Source organism: Ranitomeya variabilis, chromosome 3 (assembly GCF_051348905.1).
Source record: "Ranitomeya variabilis isolate aRanVar5 chromosome 3, aRanVar5.hap1, whole genome shotgun sequence".
In the NCBI taxonomy this organism is placed as follows: domain Eukaryota; kingdom Metazoa; phylum Chordata; class Amphibia; order Anura; family Dendrobatidae; genus Ranitomeya; species Ranitomeya variabilis.
The window spans coordinates 544,176,481-544,189,320 of NC_135234.1; the positions used below are offsets into that span (position 1 = coordinate 544,176,481).

The following is a 12,840-nucleotide window of genomic DNA, read 5'->3' on the forward strand; positions in this document are numbered from 1 at the left end:
AGATCATTATTTCACAGCAACTCAATATTCAAATGCTCGTAAAAACATGGACTATTCTTTTTTGTGCTTACAAAATATGTACTATGATTAGAAAATGGCGCCAGGCACTGTATGTTACATCAGTGGTAAGATGATGAAATGGTGAGCAATGTGCCCACCTAGGGAGCCACTTTAACAAATGGATGGGTTGCAACTTTTTATAACCAGAAGTCAAAAGGTTTTATGACCCATTATTAGATGCTTGGGGTCCTCACTAACTCCCAAACACAATATAGACGTGATTTTACGGTCCCTTGGCTTTAGCTTGTATATGATGGGATTGCATAGATTGGAGCCTTCACTTATAACCGGTCCATTTCAAGAAGAAAATTGTGATAAAATGATACATCTTTGTTGGGATTTACTGCGTGGTGTCATTCAGACGTAACACTCAGCTCTTTTCTGTCTCGTCAGGAAACCTGTAACTGGCGCAAATTTATATTAATGTTCAAGATATTGGCGGGAATTTACTGTTCATGTTATAAACTTGAGAAGGAAAATTGCCTCGGATATGATGTATTAAGAGTTTGTCTGATGAAGAACAACCACTTACATTTGTATGGAAGACCTAGGTGGGGGTCTCTGCTTGAGACAAACGTCTGTTCCTAAAGAACTGCTTGGTGTGTTCCTTGAGGACATGTATTACTACACTTAGGCAGGGTAAATGTATGGCAAGACATGGCTTCCTTCAGCAATAGAAGCTGATCAGTAGGTTTAGAGAAGCCAGGCGTGCAGTGATTCGCTTCTATTTGTAAAGCCGTATCCTAATCATGACGCAACATCAGGTATTGAACTGATCAATGTTGGAGTTATTTCTATTGTGTGATCTGCATTGTTACCTGTCCTGTGGATAACCTGCATTCTTGGTACAACCGCTTTATTAAGTGCATACAGAAAAAGCTCTCCACCCTGGGTGTTTTCATGATCATAAGTTTGAATAATTAAAGAGAACCTGTCAGCAAAAAAAATCATTTATTTGCAGACATAGTGGTCATCTGCAGACAAATACTAATGAAGCATTCTTAGGCTAGTTTCACATTTGCGGTTAAGTCCGCAGCATATTGTCCGCAACCGCAAATGTCTGATAACGCAGCGTTTTTTATCCGCATCAGCTTACACATGATGGTAAAAAAAAAACGCAGCGTTTGAATGCGTTTATACATATGTTTGTGCTTTTTATGCTCATACGTTTGATATTTCCAGGAGGGTGTGTCTTTAATGGGCATGTGTAATCAGTTCCTGGACATGCGCAGTACGCAAGCGCAGCAAATGCATGCGTACACAAAGACATGTGTACGCATGCGTTCCCATAGACAGTAATGCGTATTTTTGCCGCATTCCTTGCGCTAACAACCGCATACGTTTCTTGGCGGCAAATTGACGCCTCTAAAATTATTACATGTTGCGTTTACCGTGCCAAACCGCAGACGACGAAACGACGCATGCGTCGTCAAACGAAACCGATCGCAGACACATGCGTCCCTAATGTTAAATATAGGAAAACACAATGCATGCGGATAATTGCGGAAGAAACGCTGCGGACACAACCGCAAATGTGAAACCGGCCTTATTTATTTATTTTACTCTCTTAGTACAGTACCATTAACTCCACAGCGCTTTAGACATTATCATTGGTGTCCCCATTGGAACGCACAATCTAAATTCCCTATCAGTATGTCTTTGAAGTGTCCGGGAGGAAACTCACGCAAACACGGGGAGAACATACAAACTCCTTGCAAAGTGGGAATACTGCTGCAGGTAGAAAATGAGGTTATATTCTCCCTGCAGCTGCTCCATTCCAGTCAACGGAGTGGTGCCGGTGGCAGTGAACAGTCAGCGCTCTCTACATAGTGCGCTATAATCACAGTTGGGTGGACTGATTACAGCACACTCCCTGTGTAAGGAGTGGTGACTGTTCATTGCCATCATTAATGCCCCTATGACTGAAAATATATTATTACCGTATATTTCTCTTTTTTTTTTTTTTTTTTTTTCTTTTCAGTGCTGGCTTGGATTTTCCTTTTGACACACAAGACTCTTTCTCATCCATTGCTCTTAATATTTGGCTATTATATAAAACTTATTACCGTATGTCCATCTCTATTTAGTGTAAGGTATTGGATGGTTTTCCTGCTTTCCTTTAGTTAGGTCCACGATTTACACATGTTTTAGGCTGTTTTTACAAAAGAACATTCGTCCATATGTGCTTTGAAAACCATTGAATATGATATGAAATTGAGCACCTCCAGAACCTTGAAGGTGAGGTCAAGTTCACTGCTAGAGAGCCATAGTGCTATATGTAGATCATATGTGTCCTGGACAAAGGTTAGGGTAGGTTAATTTATCTGCTATATTAGGTTCTTTGATGGATCATATTGCAGAGAAATGTCACAGTAGTGGTTAAACATGATGTATAGTCTTCTAGTGGTGGTTTTCTTCTGAGGGTGCTCAGAGGATGCATAGGGATTTATTTCCAGTAAAACCACATGAATGATGGAAATGATCTGCTTTCCAATATTGGGAGCAGCAAAAAAATGAAAAATCTTACAGTAAACATTCTCCTTGAACAAACAACAATTACTTAATATACATATATATATTATTATTATTATTTATTTTAGTTATTTTTTGGTATACTTTTTAATAGCTTTTGGAGAAACCAGTGATAAATTCTTGACCGTGTCCTTGTTAGCCCATGAGATGAGGGAAGCAAACATTTAACACTGGCATTTCTATATTGGACTTAAAGAAAAGAGCACTGCAGTAAAAAACAATAAATATAATAAATGGCGCTATAATAATAAAAGATAATAATAATGTACCGTATTAAATATAGACCTCTTAACTGCTTCATGACTTAGTGGCCATTAAGATTTGGCAAATCAATTTGCCGCATTCTAATTTGCTTTTGGAGAATAATATGTTAACCATTGTACCTTTCTGTTTTATGCTAATTTATCATGAATTGGTTTGCTCATCTCTAGTTGTCACATTTGAACTTGGGTACATACGTTAAAGGAGTTGTATTCAGTTGTTATCTTCTACCAAAGGTAGCAGAGCATGGTGCTTGGCTATCTCCAGCAGTCCCCATAGGCAATGAATGGAGGTGCAGTACACATGCTTTACCTCCATTGCATTTAGTTAGGGCTTTGCCCTGTTCTTGGGATTGATGCAGATTCCAAAGTTAACTTGCTGATTGGTGGGTGTCTTATCTCCTATCCGATTTATGGATAACGTAAAGGGAGCCTGTCATGTTCTACATGCAGGGTAAAGAGAAGCTGAGCAGAATGATGTATTGATTTGTGGCAGGGTGGATTTGATTTAAATCTAACTGATTTAAATCACGATTTAAATCATGATTTAAATCACTAGTCAGTAAGGCTTGATTTAAATCAGTGATTTAAATCAAAGTTTCTACCTAAACTAGTTCTTGCTACTTTAACATGCAAGTAGATGAAGATTTTTAGAATCACTTTTTATATTACTTTTTTCTCCCCAGTTTAATGGGTTAATCATTCATATTTGGACACCACTGTTCTGTTGTACTTAGGAAGGAGAAAAATAATCCTGACCTTAATAACAATTTAAATAGATTTATTCAACTGAAACAATAACAACATTACAGCATAAGTTATTTGCTTAAACAAACATCCATGTTTGTTAACTAATTTGGCTAAACAAAATATATATATATTTTAAGAAACTTAGACTGTCAGCCCAGCCGACACATGAAAAACTTAAATACTACTGTTCCTGCTGTCCTCTGTAGCTCACTTGTCGTCATCTTCATCATCATCATCTTCTTCTTTGTTCCTATTCATAATCTGGAAAAGAAAAACAAGCTTTCCTGCTTTATTGGGTCCCAACCGATTTCTCAATTTAGAATGAATGAGTCCAAAGGAAGAGAATATTCTTTCAACGCCTGCAGAAGAAGCTACTGCTGTTAAAAGTGAAATCATTACTTGAACAGTCTCTAAATCCAAGCGCTTAAGTGACTTCCACCAGTTTACTGGTGTGACCTTCCTTAAAATATCTTCAGCAAACATATATTTGAGCTGGCTCAGGGATAGGAAACAAAGGGTGGTTATTAATGGAGCACACTCGGATTGGGTCGCGGTTAGTAGTGGGGTACCACAGGGGTCAGTATTGGGCCCTCTTCTTTTTAACATATTTATTAATGACCTTGTAGGGGGCATTCAGAGTAGAATTTCAATATTTGCAGATGACACTAAACTCTGCAGGGTAATCAATACAGAGGAGGACAATTTTATATTACAGGATGATTTATGTAAACTAGAAGCTTGGGCTGATAAATGGCAAATGAGCTTTAATGGGGATAAATGTAAGGTCATGCAATTGGGTAGAAGTAATAAGATGTATAACTATGTGCTTAATTCTAAAACTCTGGGTAAAACTGTCAATGAAAAGGACCTGGGTGTATGGGTGGATGACAAACTCATATTCAGTGGCTAGTGTCAGGCAGCTGCTACAAAGGCAAATAAAATAATGGGATGCATTAAAAGAGGCATAGATGCTCATGAGGAGAACATAATTTTACCTCTATACAAGTCACTAGTGCGACCACACTTAGAATACTGTGCACAGTTCTGGTCTCCGGTGTATAAGAAAGACATAGCTGAACTAGAGCGGGTGCAGAGAAGAGCGACCAAGGTTATTAGGGGACTGGGGGGTCTGCAATACCAAGATAGGTTATTACACTTGGGGCTATTTAGTTTGGAAAAACGAAGGCTAAGGGGTGATCTTATGTTAATGTATAAATATATGAGGGGACAGTACAAAGACCTTTCTGATGATCTTTTTAATCATAGACTGGTGACAGGGACAAGGGGCATCCTCTACGTCTGAAAGAAAAAAGGTTTAAGCATAATAATAGATGCAGATTCTTTACTGTAAGAGCAGTGAGACTATGGAACTCTCTGCCGTATGATGTTGTAATGAGTGATTCATTACTTAAATTTAAGAGGGGACTGGATGCCTTTCTGGAAAAGTATAATGTTACAGGGTATATACACTAGATTCCTTGATAAGGCGTTGATCCAGGGAACTAGTCTGATTGCCGTATGTGGGGTCGGGAAGGAATTTTTTTCCCCATGGTGGAGCTTACTCTTACCACATGGAGTTTTTTTTGCCTTCCCCTGGATCAACATGTTAGGGCATGTTAGGTTAGGCTATGGGTTGAACTAGATGGACTTAAAGTCTTCCTTCAACCTTAACAACTTAACAACTATATTTCTTGAATGGTTCCCCCTTAGCTCTGAAGTTTTTTATAGTTGGCATTAAAGATGGATGAGTGCTGGATACCCATGTCATAGCTAACTCCTCTTCCTCAGCACTTAGGTTTTGACCCTGATATTGGATATTGACAATATTTGCCAAAAAATTAGCTGGAGTCAGTGCTTGTCCCATTCATTTGTTTACTGCTTGTAATTTAATTCTGTCCATGTGTAGTTCTGTTTTTAAGTGTTCACTCAGTTCCATCCAAATTTCAACAGCATCCGCAATAAAACAGCTATTTTTCTGTATTTTGTTTAAAGCTTGAGAGATGGGTTTCAGGAAGCTCAGCATATGTTCAACATTTCTCTTAAGCCCAATGTTGAGGATTTTGGCCGTGACAGTGCCATCTATTTTATCTCGATTTTCTTCACAAAGTGTCATCAGAATAGGCCAGTTTTTGATATACTGCTCAAAACAGTCCACCACAGAGTTCCATCTAACATCTTGTGGGAGCGTTAGCTTGGTTCCACCCATCCTTTTCAGAGCTGCTGCAGCAAAATGATTATTACGGAAGTATTTAGCAATTTCAACAACATTAGCCTTTATTTCTGGAACACTTAAGTCTTTGGCTAAGAGGTGCAGCAAATGAGCACTGCAACCATATGTTATTAGCAGCTTTGTATTCCCTCCCTGCTCTTCTAAATCTCTTCTCATCTTGGATACGTTTGCAGCATTGTCAGTGACCAAACTGCGTACTAGACATTTGAATTTTTGTTCACATGTCGTTATAGCTTTTACTGCCACTTCTTGTAAGTATTCTGCTGTGTGGGCATTTCCTGACGTATCAGTTGTTTGTGCAAGGAAGACTTTACCTTCTTCTGTTGTTATACAAGCACATACAATAGGATCATTGTGGACATTACTCCACCCATCAATACTTAGGTTAACAATTTTACCCTCCAGAGCTGTTGCACATTGCTCCATTTTACTGTCATACACTTGATCCAGCAGTTTCCCTGCAACATCAGCTCTGCTGGGTGGACTGTATCCTGGTCTCAGTGACTGAACCATATTAATGAAATGTGGGTTCTCAGTCAGACGGAAAAAAGAGTTCGTTGCATAAATAAACTGGGCAATTTTTTCATCAATCAACTCTTTTTCTAATCTGCTAGTTCTTATCACAAACCTATCTATGGTGGTTCCAGGAGGTAAAGGTTTTTTCTTCCTTTTGGCTGATGGTGATATGTGGCTGTGGGTGTCTGATGATGATGCTGCTGCTAATGAAGCACTATCCTGGATGGATAACTCTGAAACTGTAGAACAGGATGATGGTGATCTTGGAGGTGGATAGTTTCCAGAATCCATGAATTCCCCTAAACAAAAAAAGTCAATGCTGTTATTTTATTGTTTATACAATTTCTGCTTATTGTACACAACACATCACTGCCCCTGCCCCAAAAGGAATATTTGTTTTTCTTCATAACTGTACCAAATGACAGTAACATGCAGTAATAATAAGAAATATAATTTTTCTCACACATGACAGTTCAGTCTTTAGAAATAGGATTCAATAAAAATGTTTACCAACATGAAGATCCTGCCTGTTCAGAAGTGTTTCTTTGGTCATCTTCATCACCGCACTTCTCATGATGTTGCCTCATTCGCGCCACCAGGCCTTGCATCTCTTTGTTGCACCGTTTGCATTTTGACTAATATAATACCACCAATCAGTTTAAATGTGCTAATAGCACACTAACACTATACCAGAAGTTTCTTTACTCACACAACCTGTATATAGTGAGCTTTATAGCATATCAGATCAAAAAAAGAGTCATTAATGATTGCTACTAAATATAGGAACAATCTCACCCAAGACATAGGTTGCTTCACAGCGTGTTGTGGTATGGATGTCCATGCATATAAGGTGGCGCTCTGCGTGCCCGTTCAAAACCTCACTCTTATGGATTTCATCCCACCGATTCTTTCTTCCTCCCTCATTCTGAATTCTCCAACTTCTGGTATAGTGTTAGTATTTTTCAGAATAGGTGTCACTATTGGTCACCGTGCTGTGCTGGAGCTTATTTTTCTGAGCTCACTGGGAGCATTTGTTGTTATTATTATGTACGTTGTTTGTCATGTGGTTTTTATGAGTCTGATAGGCTCTTTTTAATTGAGTTAATTAAAAGTTAATTTTTATACTTTAACTACAGTCCTACCTTGCTATTAGCACCGTTTGCATTTTGCACGCATGCCTGCCTTACCGATAGGCGAAGGAGCTTCATTAAAATATTCCCAAACTGGGTCTCTTACGGCCTGCTGCCATTATAAGGAAAGAATGTAATAAACCTGAGATCATACACACAAACAGATCCAGACTTGTCTGTCTGTGGCTATGCTGCAGTATTGTGCTCAAAGTTTCACTTTCATTTTCTTGTCTGCTTGCCCTTCCTCCTCCTCACACTTAGATTCACATTCTTCTTGTGTTGTGCAGATCTATTCCACTCCAAACAATCAGAAACATATTGTCTAACTTCTTGGACTTGGCACTGAAGGGGTTGATTCTGTATTCATAGGTTTGTAGAACAATAGGATTAAGGTCTTTTTCTCAACTCTGTTCATGTTGTAACATTTTTGCCGTGAAGAAGAGGCTGGGACCTCTGCGGAGTCAAATTCAGTTTTGAGAACTGCGTAAGTAAAGCGAGCGTCTGTGATAATATAGGAGAGAAACTGCCCACTAATCCTACAGAAACCTCTGGAAGAGCATGGCATTGTGAATGTTACGCATATACAGCCTTTATTCTACTGAGTTAAACAACTCAGCTTTATCTCATGATGGAAGAACCTTTGGATGGTAAAATATTTTCCTCAAAAAGCAGTTTATTGAAAAAAATTCGATTTAAATAAAAAAAATCCGATTTTTTTGATTTTTTTTTAAAAAACATTGATTTTTATCCACCCTGATTTGTGGGAAAAGATTCAGTATGTTTAGCATTTTATTTAGTGACATCCCTGGTGTTTGTGTGTATGAGTCCAGTGGGCGGTCCTACACAGTGATTGTTAGCTGTCTCTGCATGCAGTCATACAGGGAAGACTGTCAGTCACTGAGTAGGACCGCCCACTGGACTCATATACATAGAAACACATGGGTTTAAAATGTATAGAATATAAAGGTATACCACAAATATATACATCCATCTGATCAGCTCCTCTTCCTGCCTGCAACCACATCAGATACCACTTTAATCCTAACTGGTTCTCTGTAAAGCGGTAAGGCTTTGAACCTATGAAGAACTATTATAGGTTAGTTTGATCTGAAGGACATCATTGGAATGAATTATATGGAAGCCATAGCCTACTACAGCTCTTCAGTACTGGGTCAACGTTTGCCTCTGTGTATGATACATATTTTGGAGCATTGTGCTGATAGTGGAAATGCTCCTGCACTGGGTAAGAGCTATGATGGGGAATACAACACCCTGTGCATTAAGCTTAGAAGGCAGAGTGGATTCAGACACATATTTATTGATTGACCTTTTATTAAGCCCCGCTCATTCCTGAAGGGCAGTGGAGAGTGGCTGCAGTATTGGTAAGGCTGGGTGCTGCAGTGCGCTCCGTGGTGCCCTGTCACCCGTAGGTCAATAGACTGCTGTATTACTCTTATTAGTGGGGCTGCTGCCATTGCGGGTGTTGGCGCACATGAGTTCACACTTTCCGCTTCTGATCCTGCAGCTCAGAATTGTGTTACTTTTTCCATTGTGAGGAACAGTGCGTATGTTGCATCTAATGATTCCAGAAGCATTGTGCACAGTGTTTGTGTCTTCTATGTGGCATCTATCTGTTCACAAACTCGTATATAACCTCACCTGGATGGAACTACAAGAAGGAGAAAGTCTCTGGGGTCTGGCAGGTCACCCTGGCTTGTCCAGCACACCCCCTCTGGACCCTGATGGGAAACATACCCCTCATTTCTACTTCTCGTAAATGTATGTGGGTTGTTTTCTAACAAGAATGGTTTCTGTTATGATAATGTTTGGCTTTCTGGCCACAGGGGGAGAGGAAATTCTGACATGGTGAAGAGAACCTTGTTTGTGCTGCGAGTTGGGTGATGGCCAAAAGTTTCATACTACAGCAGCACTCTTAATCTGGAAACAATACATACCTTTGTGAAGGGCTGTCATGTGTGGATTATACCGGTGGACGTGAAGGTTCATGACTAGTAACATAAAACGATGTAGCACTTAAAGGGAACCTGTCTCCATGAAGACACCGTCCACTCTGCGTGCAGGGGAAAGGAGTAGATTGCTCTGTAGTTTTGAGAGTAAAGATTCAGTATAACTTGTGTTTTAACCATTTAATCCTCTGCTCTTCCTGGTATTTCGGTCCATGGACGGTCCTATCAGTGACTGACAGCTTTCTTTGTATACGTGTGCATAGGGAGATAGCTCAAAATTGAAAAAAACAACCGCACTCAGGATTGTGTTTTTTTTTCAATTTTGAGCTATCTGGATTCCATCCAGGTTCAGCCTGCAGCAGCCTCATCCTCCAGAGTGCACGCCTTTCCTCTTAGAACGCATAGGGAGATAGCTGTCAGTCACTGATAGGACCGCACATCGACCAGGAATCCCAGAAAGGGTAGAGGATTACATTATGAAAGCACAGATTATACTGTATCTTAACTCACAAAACTTTATATAAATCTGCTCGGCTCCTCCTGCTCTATAACTTGGTGCCTGCAGATTGGTCGGCATTTTCCTGGTGACAGGTTCCCTTTAATATGATATTCTCCTGAGTTATATTATTCTAGAGGGTCACATATATAATGTTGGCAGCTGTATCAAGTTATAGTTTTTCTGAATTAATATTTTTATTAAATATTTTATTGTGTAAATGTTATCCAGATATATTCTGTGTAATGAAATCTTTGGTGCTTTGTAGAATAGCATGGAAACATTTCCAAGTTAATTTTAGGAGCACCCAGACTTTGTTTTCAGTGTGATGGACAATTAAACGGTCTGCAGATCAGTGATGGTGTGAGTCCTGAGACCCCCACTTACTGTCCTAGGTACTTGTGTGATTTGGGCGGCTCAGTAATCTGAAGAATTCTACTTATTCAATAGAAAGTCTACAAGCTGGTTCACAGAGAGGACTGACTTGGAGACTCTGTCAAGTCCATACACCAATGTCTGCCAAACACTCCTTCCTGAGCAGCACACATCACACCAGTGTTTTGAGCGATCTACAGGGCGTGTGAAGGATATTGGTCATGTTGTAATGCTATCCAATCTGTGGACAGCATAGCATAGAGAAAAGAAGCAGCTGAACACAGTGATATGTAGGTTTCTTGGAAAATATTCAGGATAAGTGCTCATTGGAATGTTACTGTTTCTCATACGTATGAGTGCTGTCCATGTTTTTCACTTGGACCGTGAAAAAATCTGACATCATTGGATAACATCCATGTGCTGTCCGTTTTCTCCTCCATTGGTTAATTTTTTTAATGGAGAAAAACGGATGAAAGGTTGACCAAACTTTCATAGTAAAAACTGACACACTTGCCTAACGCTAATCAAAAACACTGCTAAAACTTGGACGGATTTCCTCGTACGAGAAAAATCACTGGTGTCTGAATGAGTCTTAACCTGTATTTTATTCAGTGAAATCCCTGATGCTTGTGGGAGCATGAGTCCAGTGGGCGGTCCTACTAGTTAGTGACCGCTACACCGTCGTACAGGGGAGTCTGACAAAAACTGAGTAGGCCCGCCTACTGGACTTGTATACATACAAACACCAGGGATTTCAATGAATACATTTCAAGCTTGACTGAAACTTTTCCCACAAAAATGTTAATAAATCTGAGAGCGTGTCCTGCTCTAGAACATCCTGCTTGCAGATCAGATACTATTTTCAACATAAATAGCTGAGAAAAAATAAGTGTAGGTAATTCTTGAGCCACAGGCAGCATGACACAGGGACAGGCTCGATTATTGATCCACTTATGTGTCTTATGGAAACGAGCTGGGAATGGAGAATACAGTCATCTGCTTGGTCCCACCTTCCGGCTCATATTGATGGACAGGTCTCATCTTAGGCTACTTTCACACTGGCGTTTTTTGCAATGCGTCGTTTTTGCGAAAACGCATCCTGCAAAAGTGCTTGCAGGATGCGTTTTTTCACCATTGACTAACATTTGCGACGCATTGCCACACGTCGCAACCGTCGTGCGATGGTTGCGCCGTGTTGTGGCGGACCATCGGCTGCAAAAAACGTTCCATGTAACGTTTTTTGCCGCCGACGGACCGCCATTTCCGACCACGCATGCGCGGCCGGAACTCCGCCCCCACCACCCCGCACCTCCCGGCACCTCACAATGGGGCAGCGGATGCATGGAAAAACAGCATCCGCTGCACCCGTTGTGCGGCGCAAACAACGCTAGCGTCGGTACGTCGGCCCGACGCTCTGCGACGGGCCGAGTACGACGCTAGTGTGAAAGTAGCCTAATGCACAAATTGGGAGCTGTTGGTTTGTCATAGGTGATGTGGAGCAGCAAATGGCGGACTTGCCCACATGTTCGATGCCTGTTTATAGTGCTTCTATGTCACTTTTCTTTTAGCCAAAAGTGTTTAGTTTGTAGGCAGGGTGCACAACATCAATGTATTATTATTATTAGTGGCTTATACCAAGCTGTTTATCAGGATATAATAACATCTCTGCTCCTTGGGTTTAGTCCGATTTTCTCCACAGATGGCAACTTCTGTTATTCTCTGCTGTAAGGTCAGGTCCACAGCCTGTTGACAATGGGAAGACTTTTTTTCAATGGAAGATTTACACAGCTGCCACTTGTAGTTCATGTCCCTGTGGGTTATGTCTGCATAATAGTTCAATTGTTTGGACCAAGTTTTCTCACAACAATTGAGAATAAATGCATGCCTTCTGTAAAGGCTTTTGTATAGGAGCAGTGCAAGACCAGTCCCTTGTATGGATTCCTGCCACTTGCTCAACTGGTTCAGTTCCTTTGTATATTATATGTCAGAGCTCTTAAGTGATTCTCTGAGTATAGAAATAAATGCCACTGTGAATATATTGCTAAACACCAATATCTAGCACATGCCACTTGTTTTCTGTAGGAAGGGAGTCACTATAGTACAGTAAAATGGCCGCTGTTACAGTGACAGGAACCTGTCTTAGAATAGCACCAGAGTGTGTGAGCATGTGCAGCAGGAAAGTCCTCTACTGTGACCTGGTGCTAACCTACACCATGTACTTTCTGGCAGTGTCCATCTTTTTTAATGACACAAGTGTGGTATACTGCGCTTCTGTGTCCACCTAAAATGACTGACATTGCTGAAACAGAGGTCTCATGGTGTGGAAAAAGACTCAGTCTTGCTTAAAGGGCCACTGTCACCCCCTCCAGCCGTTATAAACTAAAAGAGCCACCTTGTGCAGCAGTAATGCTGCAGTCTAACAAGGTGGCTCTTTTAGTTTTTGATTCATTTATTACCTCAATAAAGCGTTTTAAAAATTGGCCACAAATACCAGATATTGTATCTGGAGGCGGTCCGAAGCGTC

The 12,840-nt window shown here is 40.4% G+C and overlaps 1 protein-coding gene across 15 annotated transcripts in view; it reads left to right on the top strand.

The window, feature by feature from the left end:
• Positions 1–12,840, top strand: part of DOCK9 (dedicator of cytokinesis 9) — a 310,144-nt gene that overhangs the window by 89,138 nt on the left and 208,166 nt on the right. The window lies entirely within an intron of this gene.